Source organism: Ambystoma mexicanum, chromosome 10, assembly GCF_040938575.1.
Source record: "Ambystoma mexicanum isolate Mex_15411 chromosome 10, UKY_AmexF1_1, whole genome shotgun sequence".
NCBI classification, from domain to species: domain Eukaryota; kingdom Metazoa; phylum Chordata; class Amphibia; order Caudata; family Ambystomatidae; genus Ambystoma; species Ambystoma mexicanum.
This window is the reverse complement of record NC_090932.1, coordinates 308048881-308066368: the sequence shown is the minus strand read 5'-3', so window position 1 is coordinate 308066368 and position 17488 is coordinate 308048881. Positions and strand designations below refer to the sequence as shown.

The window sequence follows — 17488 nt, the reverse complement described above, 5'->3', positions numbered from 1 at the left end:
TGCGGAATGTATCTCTAGCCTCATGCTGGTGGTAAATCCTCCCACTTTCTGCAGAAAATCGGCAAAATCAGCTGAATTTCTGTGGCAGTAATTCCACCATCAGTAATTCTGCAACAAATGCCCCCTAGAGTCCAATGGACAAAAAATGGGGATTAACTTCGCCACCACCACTTGTAATCTGGCGGTAACTCCGCCGGATCAAGTGGCAGTAACAGTAATTCCATTGGGTGGTATTCCGGCTGTTTTACCGCTAGAATACTGCCCACTTTGTAATCAGCCCCAATACATTTCCTTCTATTATCCATTGTTTAACAGCCTTGCATTCTTATAGACTAAACTTTATCTCTTTGCAGTACTCTACTCCTCTTTTGGATACAACCTCTTTGTCTTTCACTCAGTTTTTCACTCCCTGTATCGGAAACGTGAACTGAGCCTTCACTATGTAATGGATGTAGAGTAGTTTGCAAATAAAGCAAGGCATGCCACAGTTCTCCAAGCTGTGAGCGCAGCATCGAAGTCCTCCTGTGAAAGGAAGTCTGCAGCGGTGTTCAATGGATCAAAGCCTGCTTCCTTCTGGCTGGGGCGTGTGTCCAAGGCAATGGCGTGAGCCTTGAGCTACTGTGTACCCCTCAGGTGTGCCGTTTGCGCCAAGTAGCTGTTACATTATAAGACTTGGCTAAGTTGTACAGCCTGTAAAGTGTGCTGTGTCATGCCCACAGTATATCACATTCCCACAGCCCTAACACAGCAATTTCACAAACCCAGTTTCTTAAGACAACCGTTCCAGTAAAATCCTTTCAGTTCAAGTCGCTGTCTAAATTAAAACTAGCACTTCTTCTATTCCCAACACATTGCAACCATGCACAACCTTAACTTACAACCATTCTTAAGACTTGCATTGATGGATGGTGAGCACTGCACAGCTTGATTATGCACGTGGCACAAGACCCCATCTCGCCTCCACACCTGCCAAATCCCTTTGCCTCATCAACTGCCACCTTTCCTTCACACACCACATGGCTGCTTTCACCAAAACATGCAATCTGCAACTACACCTCCTATGCAAAATCAGAGATATCCTTCCTCCTGATGACTTCCGCACCACAGTCAAAACACTGGTTCCCTCTAAACTGGACTACGGCAATGCTCTCCTCACTGAAATCCCCAACAGCACCTTTGCCCCTGGCAAGCCATTTAACATTGCAGACCCACCTTCCACCTACCCAAATATTCACACATCAGCCCCCACCTCCCTTCTTGTCCAGCTCCACTGACTCCCCATAACCCAGAGAATTGCCTTCAAAGGACTATGCACTGTATTCTAAGCCACCCACCTCCAAACTCCATCTTACATTCATGTTTTGGGTTCAGGCATTGCCCTATAATTGCCCTATAGGCCAGTTCGAGCCGAGCGTGTCACAAGAAATGCAGCTCTGCAAAAGGTGGCCCGTTTTGAAATCTAGTGTAATTTCATAATGTAGAATGAAAAATGTCTAGCCATGGAAATGCAGCATAATACAGGTAAATGGATGCAACGTAGTCTTGAGAAGCTTGTGATAAGGTAGGATTTGTTACTATATTTATTTATTTATTGGATATTTGTAAGGCGTCCATACATATAAAAGGTGGTGGGGGGGACAAGGGAGACAACAACGGTCCTACTAGGCCATGTGACATTCGGATCGTGCAAGTGCAGTAACAAGAAGTGCGAGGGAGAGGGGGGGTGCCGGTCTGCGCAAAATGTGAGGTGCATAGGGTGGGAAGGGAAGTGAAGTGTAAAGAGGAGAGAGAGCAAGTGAAAGGAGGGGGTGTTGGAGGAGGGGAACAGGGGCTAAGCAACTGCTAAGGGGAGGACAGGAAGGCAAGTGCCAGTGATTGCATGGGGTGCATGGGGTGAGAGTTCACATGCTAAGTGTGAGTAGAGGGGGTGGACTGGTGCCCTGTAAACTCAGAGGGAACACCCAGGCAGCTAGTACATGTGGCAGATGGGGGTGTTAGCAGGGGAGGGGGTGAGGGAAGGAAGAAGAGAAAAGGAGGGTCTTGAGGAGCTTTTGGAACTTAAGGAGATCCTGAGAGGGGCAGGTAAAACATTCCAGTTGGGGGCTCTTGCGGAGGAGTGAGATCTGCCCTGACTTTCTGCTTAGAGAAGCGTCTGATCTGCAGAGAGTTGGAGTTAGAAGACTGAAGGGCTCTAGCAGGGAGGTATTTAGGGAGAGAGAGTTGGTTGTAGCGGTGTCCCAGGCCCTGGAAAGATGTGGATGATGAAAGGGTCTTACATTTCATCCTAGCAGCAACCGGGAGCCAGTGGAGAGATATTAGGGTGTAGAGATGCTGCAGTCCATGGGAATGAGTCCAAGGATAAGTCTTGCACTACTATTCTGGATTAGTTGAAGCGGGCGATGGGAGGATAGATGAGGATTGAGGAAGAGGCTGTTGCAGTAGTCCAGCCTAGAAAGGACCAGAGCTCTGGAGACATTGGGGCTCATTACGTGTCCGGCGGGTTGCCACCAGACTCGTAAATATTTACTGGCGCCTGACTTCCCAGTGCCACTGGGGGATTACAACCCCAGCGGCCAAGGAAGGTCGCCGCAGGTGGCGAGTGTGATAGAGGAGAGAAAAGGGACCAGTTGAACCCTGGAAGGTTGGTTGGAGAGAAATTAGGTCAACCAGTCAATTGCCAGGCCTGTGATGCCAAAGGTGTCACAGAGCCGATTTGTCAGGGTGGCATGATTGTCTGTGTCGAAGCCAGAGGAAAGATTCAGAAGGATAAACATGGATGGAGAGTTGGAATCGAGATTAGAGAGCAAGTCTTCATGGGTGTTAAGTACAGCAGTTTCTGTGCCTCTGGCTGCTTTGAAGCCAGACTGGTGGTAGTAGAGACTATCAACAGATTCAGTGTGTCAGATCAGTTGGGAGATGACCAGCTTCTCCAGGACTTTGCTCAGGGAGGGGGTAATGGAGCTAGGGCAATAGGTAGCCGGCAGGAGCGGTCAGCAGGGGCATTTTGAGGAGAGGATGCACAAGGGAGTGCTTGAGGGGTAGAGGGAAGGAGCCAGTGGCAAAGGAGTGATTACAGAAATCTTCCACGGCTGGTGCAAGGGAGACAATGTTGTCCCTGATAGTTCTTGAGGAGTAGGGGAGGACCTGTTTGGAGAAGGCTTTCATAGAGAGGACTTGTCTAGAGACCTCATCCGGTACTGTGGGTGAGAAAGAAGAGAGCCGGGGGAAGAGAGGAGGGGGGCCAAGGGAGGCCTGAGAGGGGAAGAGGAGGAGAGTGAGGACAGGATGTTCTGAGTTTTGGATGAGACGTGGGATGCCAGTGAAGTTCAGAGGGTCAGGGATGGCAGAGGTGAAGTGGAGACTGCAGTGGGATTGGCGAGTTCCTTGCAGATTTGAAACAGTTTGCCAGCGTTGTTAGTGGCCCCAGAGATGCGGATTTGGATATGGGCCCTCTTCTTCGAGTGGATGGAGAGTCTGTATTGCCTTTGGAGCAGGCGGCAGGCAGTCTGTCAGAGAATGTGCCTGATTCCCACCCCTTCTGCTCAGAAACTCTGCACAAGCGTTTCAGAGAGGCCAGGTCAGAGTCACACCAGATGTTGTGCTTGGAGGCAGGCTTCTTGTCGATCCTCATGGCATGGGCAAGGCTGTCCTGGGTGTTGGTGATAGAGAGGTGAAGGTTAACAAGGGCAGAGTCAGTGTGGGAGTCTATGACAAGAGTGGGAGGGGGAATGAAAGTGGTGGCACAAGCAGCAACTGACACTCCCTTCATTGGACACATGAGGGAGAAGGAGACTGGCAGTACAGGCACAGACTAAGCCAGGGTATCTAAAAGATCCAGGTGAGAGGATAGGAGAGCATGGTCAGACCAGGAGACAGGTGCAGTGAGATGGTTGGAGATGGAGATATCTACTGAGATGAGAGCATCCAAGGTATAACTGGCTGAGTGCATCGGACCGGAGGGATGAATGGTAATGGAAAGAAAGTCAGAGACTGCTGAAGAGTCCAGTGGCCGAATCAGGAGAGTCAAGGTGAATATTGAAGACTCCAAGGAGGAGAAACTTGGAGGTGGAGGCAAGAGGAGAAGAGGTGAGAACAGACCACTCAGAGGAAGAGGGAGACTGGACCAGAGGTCCTGTACATGGTGGCGAGAGTCAACATGAGGGCTGGAGAGACACCAGACACCAAGCCTGCAGATGAGGCATTCGAAGGAGGTGTAGGTCTGAGTGGGAATGATGGCAGCAGGGACCAGTTCAGGGAAGATCAAGGATACTCCGCCTCCAGACTGGTTAGGCTTAGAGAGGATCTTGTAGCCCTCAGGGGGGAGTGTGTCAAATGCAGTGACAGAGCTAGCAGTGAACCACGTCTTAGTGAGAGCGATAACGTAAAGTTCAAAGTCTTCAAGAAGGACAAGAAGGAGACAGATGTCTCTAAATGTGCCTTACAAATGCACAATAAATAAATAGCAGAGGAGAGTTGAACAGCAGAGCAAGAGTTGAGAGTAGCTAGATTAAGCTTGCTGCCACCTTTGAAGGTCTTCCGAGAAGGGGTACAGGAATGTGGTACGCCTGTCTGTCATGGAGAAGGGGCAAGTGGGGTGGCAGACAGAGGAGTGGCAGGAGAAGGGAGGAAGTTGATTAGAAACGGAAGGCGCCTATCAAGGAGGATGAGGTTGGGCTGAGAGCCGTGGGCCATGACAGGGTACAACGTTGTTTCATCGCCTGCTGTTACATCGCCAGGCTTTTAAACGTGCACATTCCATCGTATGTGCTCATCTAATTTTTTAGTGTGGGTGGGAAAGGGCAAATAACGGTTTGGGCGGGTGGGCAATAGTAAAAAATAAGTGTGGGTGGGGTGTTTTGGGGGGATCCCCCCACAAAAAAAATGATGAGCACATTTGATGAAATGTGCACGTTTAAAAGCCTGGTGATGTAAAAGCAGGCGATGAAATCACATGGAACCCATGACAGTGGCATTCTGATAGACATGAATGATGCACCTTCTGATAGAGGATGAGAGGTATGCCAAGAGTACTTCCGATCTGGCGCCACCATTAATGGGCGATGAAGATAAAGGGGAGAGGACAGAGGCCATATGGGGAGTCTATAGGTCTGGAGAGGGAGCGACAAAAGGGATGTGTGATAGTCTGACTGGAAGAAGTGTTGATGTGCTGTCAGCGATGGGCAGGCCAGGGTTGGAGAGCAGGATATCTTTCCTGAACGTTTTCCTTCCAGGCTTCGAAAGAGAGGTAGCATAGGTGATAGAGTAGCAGTTAGAAAGTTAGAATAAATAGGCGTGCTGAAGAGCACCAAAAAGGGAGATGGCAGAGAGATGGAAGGGGGGCCAGAGAGAGAGGGGGGGAGATAGAGAGAAAGAGAAAGACAGAGAAACTGCACAGTGCACGATTAACTCACCAGGTGGCCTAACAGCAGAACAGCTGCAGATGAATCAGGTGCACAACATCACACAGGTCACCAAACGGGGTAATTGCACTGCTCCAGCAGCAGAGGAGGAGGGAGGATGGCTCAGGCGGGATGAACCAATCTCCAGAATACGAGGAAAGTGCCTTAAACCCCCAGTCACAAGGCTCTTCCTGAGATGGCAACTCGAAGCCTCCACTCTGGACCTGCCCCTTCCTTCACTCAGAGTGCTCTTTTATTCACCAAAATGTCCTAGGCCAATTCAGACATGCTCCCTCTGCCTTTGGCTCGGCACATCAGCTGTAGCCAGCCCATGAATTTGTAGAATACCTCCCTTGTGCCTTCCAAGGGTATCCCAGCCATCACAACATGGCCACCCACAAACCAGGCACTCTTGTCAAGGGGTAGAGATGTATAAGCCCCACCAAAGAAATGTCTAAAGCGGTACAACAGCGAATAAAGCAGAGCATGCCTAAATGGGTCGGAAAGTTTGCACAGATAAGTCAGATATCTGCACATCTGGTGGCAAGATTGTGAAGGGACATGCTACCATGCATACCTTTAGCTGTATTGTTTCTATTGTTTCTGAGAAGTCTGTAATTGCTCCAAAACAAACATTTGTTTCACTTCCTGATTTGATTGAAACTGTGTGCATATCTACGGTTTCCACCAAGATCAAGAACAAAAGAATCTTCCACCACAGTGCATCATGTCCTGTTTATGAGGCGTTTCGCTCGGTGGTGAGCCAGCCCGGTGGCCATTTTGGAGCTATTAATGATCACTGATCAAGGAGCGGGCCGTCTCATATCCACTGACCACTCCAAAATTAAGTTGTGTGTGCCTCACCCAGCGGCTCGCACACAGCAGCCAGCGCCTCCCTTGCCTGCACGCAGCTTCTGGGTCCTGCTGTACGTCAGCGATTGTAGCCGACTCCTCCAGTCCTGGGATCCCGTACCCAGGCCAAGCCTCAACCGGCATCAGCTGCCGCAACCTAGATTCCCCGGGTAACTGCTGGAGCCATGGTCGGTTTCTCCATCTCAGGGCTGCGCCTCCCCTTGTCATGTCCCCCAGGAGGATGCATACTACTGCTTCCTTCCCGTGGTATCTCAGCCTCTATCCGCTGCCTCGTCCGGCTTGCCACTTCGTAGATGCAACACCCATTCTCTACGAGGCCTCTGCAGGCAGGAGTCACTGTTCGATCAACGGCAGAATCCCTCCCTTAATTATTACTAGTCCTCTGCCCACCTTCCTGACACTTTGCACTAGTGACTACATGCCTCAATTCACTTAGATATAGTCGCTGAAGAGATGTTTCTAGACCGTGGGTCTATAAGATGCATGTGCCATTCAGGTCTTCCAAGATGGCCACCTGCACTTCAACAGCCTGCTGTGCAGTGGACACTGAAGAGGGACAACCTTCAACCGGCACCGACGCCCCAGGAGGAGCTCCCCGCTCCAGCGCAGACCTCAGGCATGCCTGCCCCAAATCAGGCTGTGCAGTTTCAGGGCGACTTCTACGCCATGTTTACCCACTGCTGACTACGCTTGGCTATGTCCCTCACTGCAGCCGTGCGAAGCCATGGATGCGTCACTTCAGTCCGCAGCCACCTGCCTCGCATAGCGCACCAGATAATCTCTATCCAGCCCCACCAGCTCACTGATCAGCTTGGCGCCTGGACGTGCAAGTGACCGAAACATCTGGCACACAATCCTGAGAGTAGGGTAAGTGAAATTAAGATGTGCTCGCATTTATTCCAATGCGAGCAAACACGGGGCATGGAGCAGGGAATGCATTCGGTGCATCTTGCATTGCATTCTTACATTAGGTTTCCCTCCCTGTGCTCCTCTCACTGTTTCTCAGAAAGTCTTGTGGGAGCTCACAGAGGGGCGTGGTGGGGTCTGAGGTACATTAAAAAGACATATTTCTGTACTGTTATCTTCGGAGGGAGTGTTTTTTCTGAGGCAGCAAGCCCACTTTTGGCTCTTGTAGCTTGCTGCTAGATAAGGCATGGAGGGCAGATTTGCAAATTGCACTCGCCTAAACTCCTCACACCTGACATTTGTAAATTGTGAAACAGTAGTTTTACCTGATGCTACCCGTCCAGAGCACACAATGTTTGGTCACCCAGTAGCCTCAAACACAGCATACACGCAGTTTGTGACATCATGTGTGTGACGTGGCCCCTTACGGTATCCGGTCATTGCATCGACAACCAAAGCATCGACAGCCATACCATCTAAAAAAAAGCATCTAATGCATTTCTTTAGATGGTAAAGGGTTTAGCTTAATAAAAATGTGTTTTAAAGGTTAAAAAAAAAGGGTTCGGGGTACCACCCATTAAAAGTATTGTATGGCATTAGATGTTTGGCTGTGAATGACTATAAACCCCCCTTACTCCTTTTGGTCATAGGCTCCCACCACTGAGCCAACTTTGACTGCAGAGCTGTGCCGCAGCTGGCTGGGCTTGTTCGAAACAATGTTTCAGTCATAGCCCAGCATAGCCCTGCTTCCCTCACCAGCACGCACGGCTTCCTGTCAGCGGCTTTACTTTTCCCTTTTCCTCTCTGCACTTGCTTCCAGCGACAGGCTAGCCAATAGGCAACTATGTGGAACCAGCCTGGGGGACATTGCCCCTTTGCCCGCCGCCCGGGCTGCCCCTGCCAACATTAAAACCAGCGTTGCTGAAACCTTAACTTTCCCTGCTTTTTTTGGATTGTTGTTAATTTGTAAATATGCTAATAAGGCCTGGATGAACTTGCCCACAGCAATCCCGAATTCTGGGTGAGGATGAGCATGTAACGACTTTGGAAATGTCCATCTGCAGGTTATTCACATGGCTTAAAGGGGACACGTGGCAGGAGCTCCCATGCAGTCTTGGGCAGCTTTCGGGGAGGCAGGAGGTCATTGCTGAAGGCAGGTTAAGGATATTTAAGGAAGTTTAGGGATATTTGTTTAAGTAGTTGTAATAAGGTGGGTGGGGAGAGGCAGTGAGTGATTAACAAGCAGCCAGAGAGAGAGATTTAGGATTGGGTTTCCTTACACTGCACCGTTTGACACTTTCAGTGATTTAGAGTGGGCGAAGAGTGCATGTGCAAGCTCCAGAGATTTGGGGAGCAGGGTAGCAGATCACTGCCCATCTCTTGAAGTGAGTGGACGAGACTCATATCATCGGGGGGCAGGGGGCACCTGGAATGAGGCACGGGAGGAGCTTGGAATCCCTGATATCAGCTTGTGGGAAGGGCACGCTCACCTGAGTCTGCTGAGAGGTAGCAGCGGAGGCGGTCGATAGATCCATATTTGGAACAACATGTCATTACCCACATGAACCAGAAGCAGAGTGAGATGTGCTGCTCGTGGTATTTCCATAACTGTAGATGCACGTGCTGTGTGCATTGGGGGAGGAAAGAATTGCACATGGTCCACTGGAGGCATCACCCAACTCCCGTGTAACACCTCCGGCCCCATCACAGGCCGCTCAGGAGCACTTGCTCCAGTACAAGAAAATGCACAGGCATTGATTGCATCATGGCAATAAACATCCACTGAGACTGACTGAGGAAATTGCACTTGCAGCTGCTCTGAGCATTTCAGGGGCAGAGGGGAAAGGTGTGCAAATCTCATCCAGTGAACACTAGGGAAGAGCAATAGAACATGAACATTGGGTCTCTAGCCCTGCCACCTCCACCCAATGGGTCAGACAGTAATGATAATTCGAGGGATGATGAGTAAGAGACATGCTCTGCTCCATCAGAGTTTTTCAGATGGGAACACGCATTGCTGTTGGAAACTGGCGATACTGAGGTGGAAGAGGAGAATGACACGATGGATGCAGAGGCTGCAGTATTAATAGAAGCCCCGGCCCTTCCACCTGCGTACAGTATCTTGGAGATACAGACTTCCCGTAGCAGAAGAGAAAGCATGTCACGCCATTGGACGGCATCCAGAGCATCACCACCACCGTCAGCACCATCATGGCCACAGTGTGCTACTAGCCCAGTAGTGCAAAAGTCAAAAGTGTGGCAGAACGTCACAGAGAATAAACAGTAACTGAATCTGGCCACTTGCACACTCTGCCGGAACCCAGCGTGGTAGGAGATGGCAGGTACCAACATGTGTACCAGTACCATATGCAGCCGCACCATGCACAGACATGAGAAGAAGTTAAAAGATCTGTGGTGCTTCCCTCCCTCTACCATCAGACAAGCAGCATAACTCCACTTGCTTGGGAATGGGAGTAGCACACCCAGCACTACCACATGTGGCTCAGCAGTGCATAGCAGTGCTCCCCTATTGTGGCAGGGCAGTGTTATGGAAGTGTTTGAGCGAGGTCAAAAAATCACATACATGCATGGCATGATAGGTTATTTATAATGTGCTAAATACCCACAGATTTCTAAGCGCGGACCCGGGGATCAAACCTGTGATGCTCCGTGTCGTCTTGCTTCCAAGGCCAGCACGTTGCCTCTGAGCTATTCTACCGAGATTGATAGCATGAAAGATAAGACCTGCTAGATGTCAACCTGATGTAATGCTGGCAAAAGATCCCTGGCCCTAGTCAGCGCTGTGTTCTGTTGTCTTATGGGAAAAGTTGATCAGCTCTAGGAAAACTGGGTGGCCTTGCCTTCCTCCAACAGGGGGTCCAAGAGTAATTCAGGGTCCATCAGGTGTATGCAGTTCATCACAAGGCAAGATTGTGCATGCAAACGTTGCCGGGAAGTTGATATCTCAGAGAAGGTGGGGGAGTTGGAAGTAGAGTGGCAAAGGCCTCCTATTTTGCATTTGGACTTTGTGGCAGCAGACAAGACAACACACGTCCCCTGCTGTGATCATGACTCTAACTTTGTGGTCACATGGTTTATCAGCAAGTTCGAGCCTGTGAAATAAATGGTCACAATGTCTCTGAAAATCATCTCTTATTCCAGCCTTTCTTGCCACTGCACAGAGTGAAGACTTCATTAGAAATGTATTGGAATTCAAATTTGCACGGTATCCCTACATATTATCCCCACCAAAAATATCGCTGTACATATGGTTGTTTGTCTCGCCATAGGTGATATTTTTTGGGGGGGGATGATTTGTGGGAGCGGGAGTTGCGGGGGTGTCCCCCACACATTTAAAAATAATGCAGGGTTACGGGGGTGTCCCCCGCAGGGTCCATGGCTCAATATCGCGACAAAAATATGGCGATATTTTTGCAGGGATATTAACACATGGAACCATTTGCACATGCTGGGCACGCTATGTGAGCAGTGCAGTGGCATCACAGATTCCTGCAGCACTCACAGCACGGCTCTGGATTGGGCCTTTCTAACGCTATGTTAGACAGCTTCTGTATAGTGTTTGCTTTGCTCTGTAACCTTTCGTGCGGTTCACTGAGGAGGTTAGCCACCGCAGCACATCCCTGAGGGAGGTTCTCCCTCTGTTCTATCTGCTTGAGCTTAACCTGCTCAACATGGTGAGGGGCCATGCAATGGCAGGTCATCTCAATGCAGCACGGCTGGTTAGGCACCTGTGCTCAAACTTGCATCCGCGAGCGGTAGAAAGTAGTATTTAAAGCTAAACTTGAGTACCTGCACCCTTCCTTTGAAAGTCAAAGTGGCTGCTTTTCATCTGCATGTCTCAAGAGAGGAGGATGTGTGCATAAAAAAAATGCATCACAAGAAGGAGGCGCTGTGCAAATATGTTGCATCAGTTGGTGCAAGAGCCCTGGCAGCAGGAAGAAACAGTAACCAGCCCAAACTCTTCCAGCTATATCGGGCAAGGCTGGCACGTCTGGCAAAGCTTTGTGCAAAGTGCCAGCGCAGCCCACAAGGAGGAGAATCTGTGGGGCATCTGCCTCAGTGATTCTGGAATCCTGAATGCAAGTAGGTCATCAACAGGAAAATACAGCGGGCCATCAGCTACACAGATGCTCATTGGACATATATTGTTTTTTTAATTTATATAATTTTTAAGTACAAAAATAAATGAGAACTGGACAAGCCACATACATGAAATCAATTGTGGAATTGTGTTAACCAAATAAGCAGCTGATGGAGTATCAGAATAATGTTTCGCATTTATCAGGAAAAAAATCTTAAGTCAAAGTCAGTTGTTATATTTCTCCTCTCCGCACTTATCCAAGCACTGTCCCCTTCAGGACTATCCACCTGGCTCCCGTCCCTGGTGTAGCACCGAGACAGGTACGCTTCATGATTTTGATGATGCCATGCGTGCGTTAGATGTGAGAGGTGTCTGTGTTCTTGTCCTTCTTCTCTCTGCTGCGTTTGCAATTGCTGTTAGGGAGAATTCTCATTTATGGCTAATTTCCCTCACCTAGTGAGTCCCCCAGCATCTTTGCTGGACTTCTGGAGTTTATTTTTTTCCACTTGGTAAGAGTGAGAGCTTTTCCCTCACTCTTACTTGTGTTTTGCTATGTGTTTCTACCTGTTTTTGTGAGTGTGGACTCTGAAGTACACCACTTCAGTAGCCTCCTTCTTTTTGTGTGTCACACAGCACCTTCAGTGCCGTGGCACAGGGTTGTCTTTAAGACTTCCCTCGACTCCATTTCTGAGGCGACTACTGTCCCCCAGAAAAGGGTAAAGTTACCATTAACTTTACTGAGTCAATCTAACACAGATCCAGTACACCCCATCTTCCAGGGAGTACTGGAAAGGGTCAACTCGCATCCCTTTTTATCTGTACCTCCTAGAGCATTGTTTCGCTCTTTTAACATTTAGACTTGGCTGGTGGCAGTGGTATCTACCCTAACTTTTCTACCGCGATTATATTAGAAAAACGTGGTATTGTTCTTGGCTATTATATTAGCCTCCAACATAAACCTGCTTGACCAAATCGTCTTTCTCTTGGCTCCGGTTGGGTTTATTCGCCATTTCTTTTTGTTAAAGTCCTTTTTGTGTTTTACTTTGCGCGGCAAACTAGGTTTGCCTTCTTTGTTCACTGTCTTTTGGCAGGCTTCTACCTAGAAGCCCTCCTCAAGGCACCTGGGTGTCTAGGTGGGCTGAATGTGAGGGAGGGGTGTAGTCACCCCCCTGCACAGGGTATCCTAGGAAACCCAAGTCACACTTTGTCATGATTGGCCAGGGTAGTTGCCCGGCCGGACAACCCCCCTGCTGGGTGATTGACAGCCAGGCTGAGTGAATGGGGGGTTTTCGCATAAAAGGCAGGTCTCTTGGGCTAGAAGTCAAAGAGTCGCCACTGGAACTACAAGGAACCGAAGAGAAGCGGAGAGAACGACGGCTGCTGCAACTACCCCGTCCCGGTGAAGCCCTGCTGCAGCCCTGCGCTATCTGCCCTTCAACGACTCAGAGAAGATCCAGTCCGGAGTCTTCTTCCCTTGAGCTTGGTGGGGATAACCAGCTCATCTTCTACAGCCAGAGGATCCTCTTCCGTGTTCGAAATCGCTGCACACTGCTGTAGTGGTCCGGATAGCCACCTGAAGTGCCTCTCCTGTTTTTAAGGAGCGCACCTTTTATTCCTTGTCGCTGCTGCCAGCTTCATCCCTGTGTGGTGCAGACCCCCTTCAGACGTCGTCCTTTGCAACGGATCTCCAGGAATCGTGGGTCTGAGGGAAACCAAGAGGAACAACTGCCAGGGCACTAGCTGCACCACTGGAACAAGGTACTGTGTTCTGTTGAGGAAACTGGGTGAATCCCCTTTTCTTCATTTCCAAGGCTTGCCCTTGTGCTCCCTCCTCCTTATAACGTTTGCTTCCGAACATTGACAATATCGAAGTACTTTTGGCTACGTTGAATCGTGAACTGTCTGACCGTGTGATCTTCGGCAACTGGCCCTGGTGTCTTTCGACCCTGGCTCCGGCCCTTTGACTTTTGACCTCCTGTCTCTGAGTGTTTCTTGATTCTGCCTGCCTAACCAAAATATTGCCTGTGATTTTTGCCTCCAACTCCCTCTGGGTATCTCAGGTGCTAAGTGTCTTTTTGCCCCGGTAGCATTTCATGTCACGGATACGCGTTTGTTTAGTAAACCGAACTGTCAAAAGGTGATCGCAATCGTATACACGGTAACGTGTTTTGTTCATAACACCGGTTCATTCAAACACAGGGTACTTACCTTGAGACTTACTGTACAAAGTGAATTGGTTAGTTGTAGTACATTTAACATGTGGTTTTTATTGAAGTTTAATAGAAGTGTTGTGTTTATAACGAATGGTTTAAAAATAAATGTACTTATATTTTTCTACCTGAAACCTTGTGTCAGTGTTTGCTTGAGTCACAGTAATTGTGGTCCCTTTGTGTAATCTCTGCTATTCAGGAGTTAGTCGTTTTGCAAAAAAACGAGCTGGCGGTAGATCTCTGTCTTCGGCTGGTGCTTCCCTTTGGAACAGCCTCCCGGCCACCTTGAAACTTGAGTAAAAACATCTTTGGTTCCGGAAACTTCTCAAGACCTTCCTCTTTGCCTCTGCCTTTGCCCCCCTTCTCCCCTTTTGATCTGTTTCTTCTCATGGCATTGTGCACCTGGCCACCCTCTGTTCTTTCGGGCCCAGGTATCTGCTCACCCTGCCACCCTCCTGCACTGCTCCAGGCCACCATCTGCACTAGAGTTCTGTATCTGTACCCATACAGGCCCCCTCCCACGTTTCTTCTGCACTTATCAGATATACCTTTCTGACTAACTTTCACCTGCCACTTGCTGGCTGCACTACCATGGTTTAAAGCCCTTATTTATTATTTATTCTATTTAATATTTATTTATGTTTCCTCGCCTCTGCTTTGCACTTTCCACTCCCCCCGGACTCCCTGCACTTCCCCCCCATTTTCCTTTCCCTTGCACTTGCGCTTTCTTAAATGTCACTGGGCCTAGTAAGATCGCTGTTTTCTGTTTTTTCTTTGTTCCCCTCCCTTTCTGCTTGGTCGCGCTCTGAAACACTTGTGTACGAGGGCGATATAAATAAAATATCATTTCATTTAATTTCATTTCATTTACTGCTCATATACTCTTGAGATAAGCCTGGCTGCTCCGCCACTGCTACCACTCTGACATAGCAGTACAGGCTTGTACCAAAGGTAAAACCGGTATTGCCACCTGTAGTCTTAATTATGTGTAGTGGTCCCTAAGGGCACTGCACAGGATTCTGCCTAACAATTGCCAACCATGAGGTGTTGATTAACATCATGTCCCTGATGACCCATTAGAGTATTGTTTCATAGGGGGGCACTGCCCATTAAGATTCTCTGGCTCTGTAACAAGGCACACCCACCCACTAAAGTTCTCCAACTTTCCCACAGACTGCTGCCACTCTTCTGGGTGGGGAAGAGCCCCGTGAGGCCTCTCGCTTCCCCATCACCGACTCATTTGTTTGCCCCCTACACAAGGCCCACAGGGGAGAAGATTGGTGGAGCACCAGATGCTGTCTGAAGTTGCCTTCCAGCACTATGCCACCCAGCTCCCCAGAGCTATCTAACTGCTTGTGCAAAGGATCATGCCCCACCATGCCACATTATGTAGTCCAGAGGGTCCTGCCAAGGGTCAGAGTGGGGACAGTGAAAGCAAAAGTGGCCTACCAATAGCTTCAGTTGCCATTCCCAATGATGCCAATTGGGCAGGCTGGATAGGTGCAGGAGATTTGTCATGGCATGCCCGATGTTGATGACACGCTGCAGCACGGCCTACCACCATTGGAGGGGGTCGCTAGCCTCTGAGAAAATGAGCACCTGGCACACCATCATGTGCCAACTGTACACATAGTTCCTCATTGCCATTGTCCCTAGGGCACAGACCCCCCGTCCCCCTTCTATTTGCCTTATGACCCCACTTGACCCACTTCCAACAGCCCTTTACTGAGCAGAAAACCTCAGGCTCCTCCCTTGATGATCTTGCCAGGTGGCAGGGCAAAACAGTCCCATACCCAGAGGGGCACCTCCTGGCATCCCCCCTCCATCACTCCCCCTCTTCCTCCCCCCGCTGCCCATTTTCCATCTCATGTAGGTCCACCTCCTGCTGCTGCACATGCACAGGCTGGTCGACCACCTGAGCCACCTGACAGTCCTCTCCCTCATCTGCAGCAACACCTTTGGTCTGCTGGGTTCAGACAACTTCCTCTTCTATACCTCACGCCCTGTCAAGACCCATCCCAAACAACTTGGACAGGGTGCTTGCTGCGCCCACCCCTTCCTCCCACATGAGACACATACCTGCCTGCTCCCCCAATGCCTCTGTAGGGGGATCCACAAGAGGCCCAGCCTCTGTGGGCATGTCCAAATGAGTCCCACTTCCCCTGCCTCTGTCACTGCAACAGCCTCCTCCAATTACCTTGCCCCGTGCCTCCCCTCCCACTCCCAAGGCCTCCCCCAATGCCTTATCCTCCCCTACTGACTCAGAAGAATGCCAGTGCTCTGTGGTCCAGGCCCACAAACTGGCACCCGCAAAGAGCACAAAGTACCCATAATTGAGGGGAGAATCCTCATCTAGCTGGTAGGATAAATGCAGCTCTTCCTTCTCTCCTGAACCTTCTTCCCATTCTCCTCCCACAATCGCAGGCATGAATGGCAACACCAAGACCCGTCTTATTGTTCGCTGCTGCTTAGAGTACCCAAAGTGTGTAACCTGAGAAACAGAGAGAACCAGCAAAACTCCAAATTACCCAAGTGGACAAGCAAGGTAACAGACAATTCTACACCTAAAATACGACTAATGCAATACAACTAATGTTACTACTACTAAAATACAGTACAATAGACTTCTGCACATTGAACAAACACACAAAGGGGAAAAATAAAATGGCTTCAAAACACACTACACAGCAAGAAACTACACAGTGGACTGACAACAAACATATGACACTCCTCCAAACTCCTCAAAAGACTTCTCAAACCGACAAAGACATCTTGCGAAGTGTAAGCCTGCACTGTGTAACACCTTCCCTTACAGCCTAACAACACCCACAAAGAAACATGAAATGAGCTGGGCCTTATATAGGGAGAAAAACTTCCACTAAGCGACTAGTAGCCTCTGATTGACTGCACAAACTTGATGACTCACCCATGAAAACACTGATTGGCAAGATGAACCGGGCAAATAAAGCAGTTGTTCAGCATGGAATCTGCCACTTCTGATTGGTCAAAGAATGATCACATGTGAACCGGAATTCCGCTGCATGTTCGCCAGGCATTGTTCATGCCCAAAACCTGTCCTTTTCTGTTCTTGTGGGAGGGAAACCTCTTTTCTAAAAGACATATCCGTTACCAGGGGTCCATTTCTGAGACGTCCATCCAGGCCTGATGTTCTAACAGTAGTTTGTTGTTAGTTATTATACTGAGATTGTATATCTGTTTGTTTATGCTTTGCCTGTCAATGTTAGTTGTTGCTTGGTGTGAAGTGTGCCATAAAGATGTTAGGAACACTATATATTTTTTAACCTAGTAATTTTAGTAAGTGTGCGTGTTTTTTAATGTCATTTAATATACTATGTGACTGTAGGTATATATTTGTAAGATCTTTAATATAAGGTAGAATTGTGAGTGTAGGTTTTGAGGTAATACCATCTCAAGTGTATGTTATTTTAATTTATTTCAATACTTAACTTTGTGTGATTGTTTTTTGTATGTTTGCTATGGATGTTGTTTTGTTGCTAGTGTATGCCGTATAGCTATACCTATGCGATATTACTTTTTTACTTGTTATTTGTGAGGGTGAATTAATGTTCCAACAATGTAGGTTTTAACGGTGTTTTCATTCTGTGTTATTTTTAGTGTTTAATTATAGGTTAAACCTAAACGTTGGCATTCCCAACATTTATTAACTTCCACTTTTTATAGGTTATGTGATATTTGCATATGACGTAACTGCCACTGTCATGGCATCAAAGTGCTTTAGGTTGCCTGGGCATTCGGGAGACCATAGTCTGAACATACATTACAAACAGTACATTGCATTACAGAAGAAGGACATTGCATGACACTATACATTTACTAGTGCATGCAAATAACAACTTTAGGCTAAAATGACTAGTATTGTATCATTCTATTTAGCAAATGTATGCATTTGTGCCAGGATTCTGTGATATTTCCTTTGTCAGGGAACACGCGAACTTGGCATGAGACTCGCCCAACTA

At 48.6% G+C, this 17488-nt stretch overlaps 1 protein-coding gene across 2 annotated transcripts in view; it reads left to right on the top strand.

Moving 5' to 3' along the window:
• Positions 1-17488, top strand: part of SNORC (secondary ossification center associated regulator of chondrocyte maturation) — a 237446-nt gene that overhangs the window by 165876 nt on the left and 54082 nt on the right. The window lies entirely within an intron of this gene.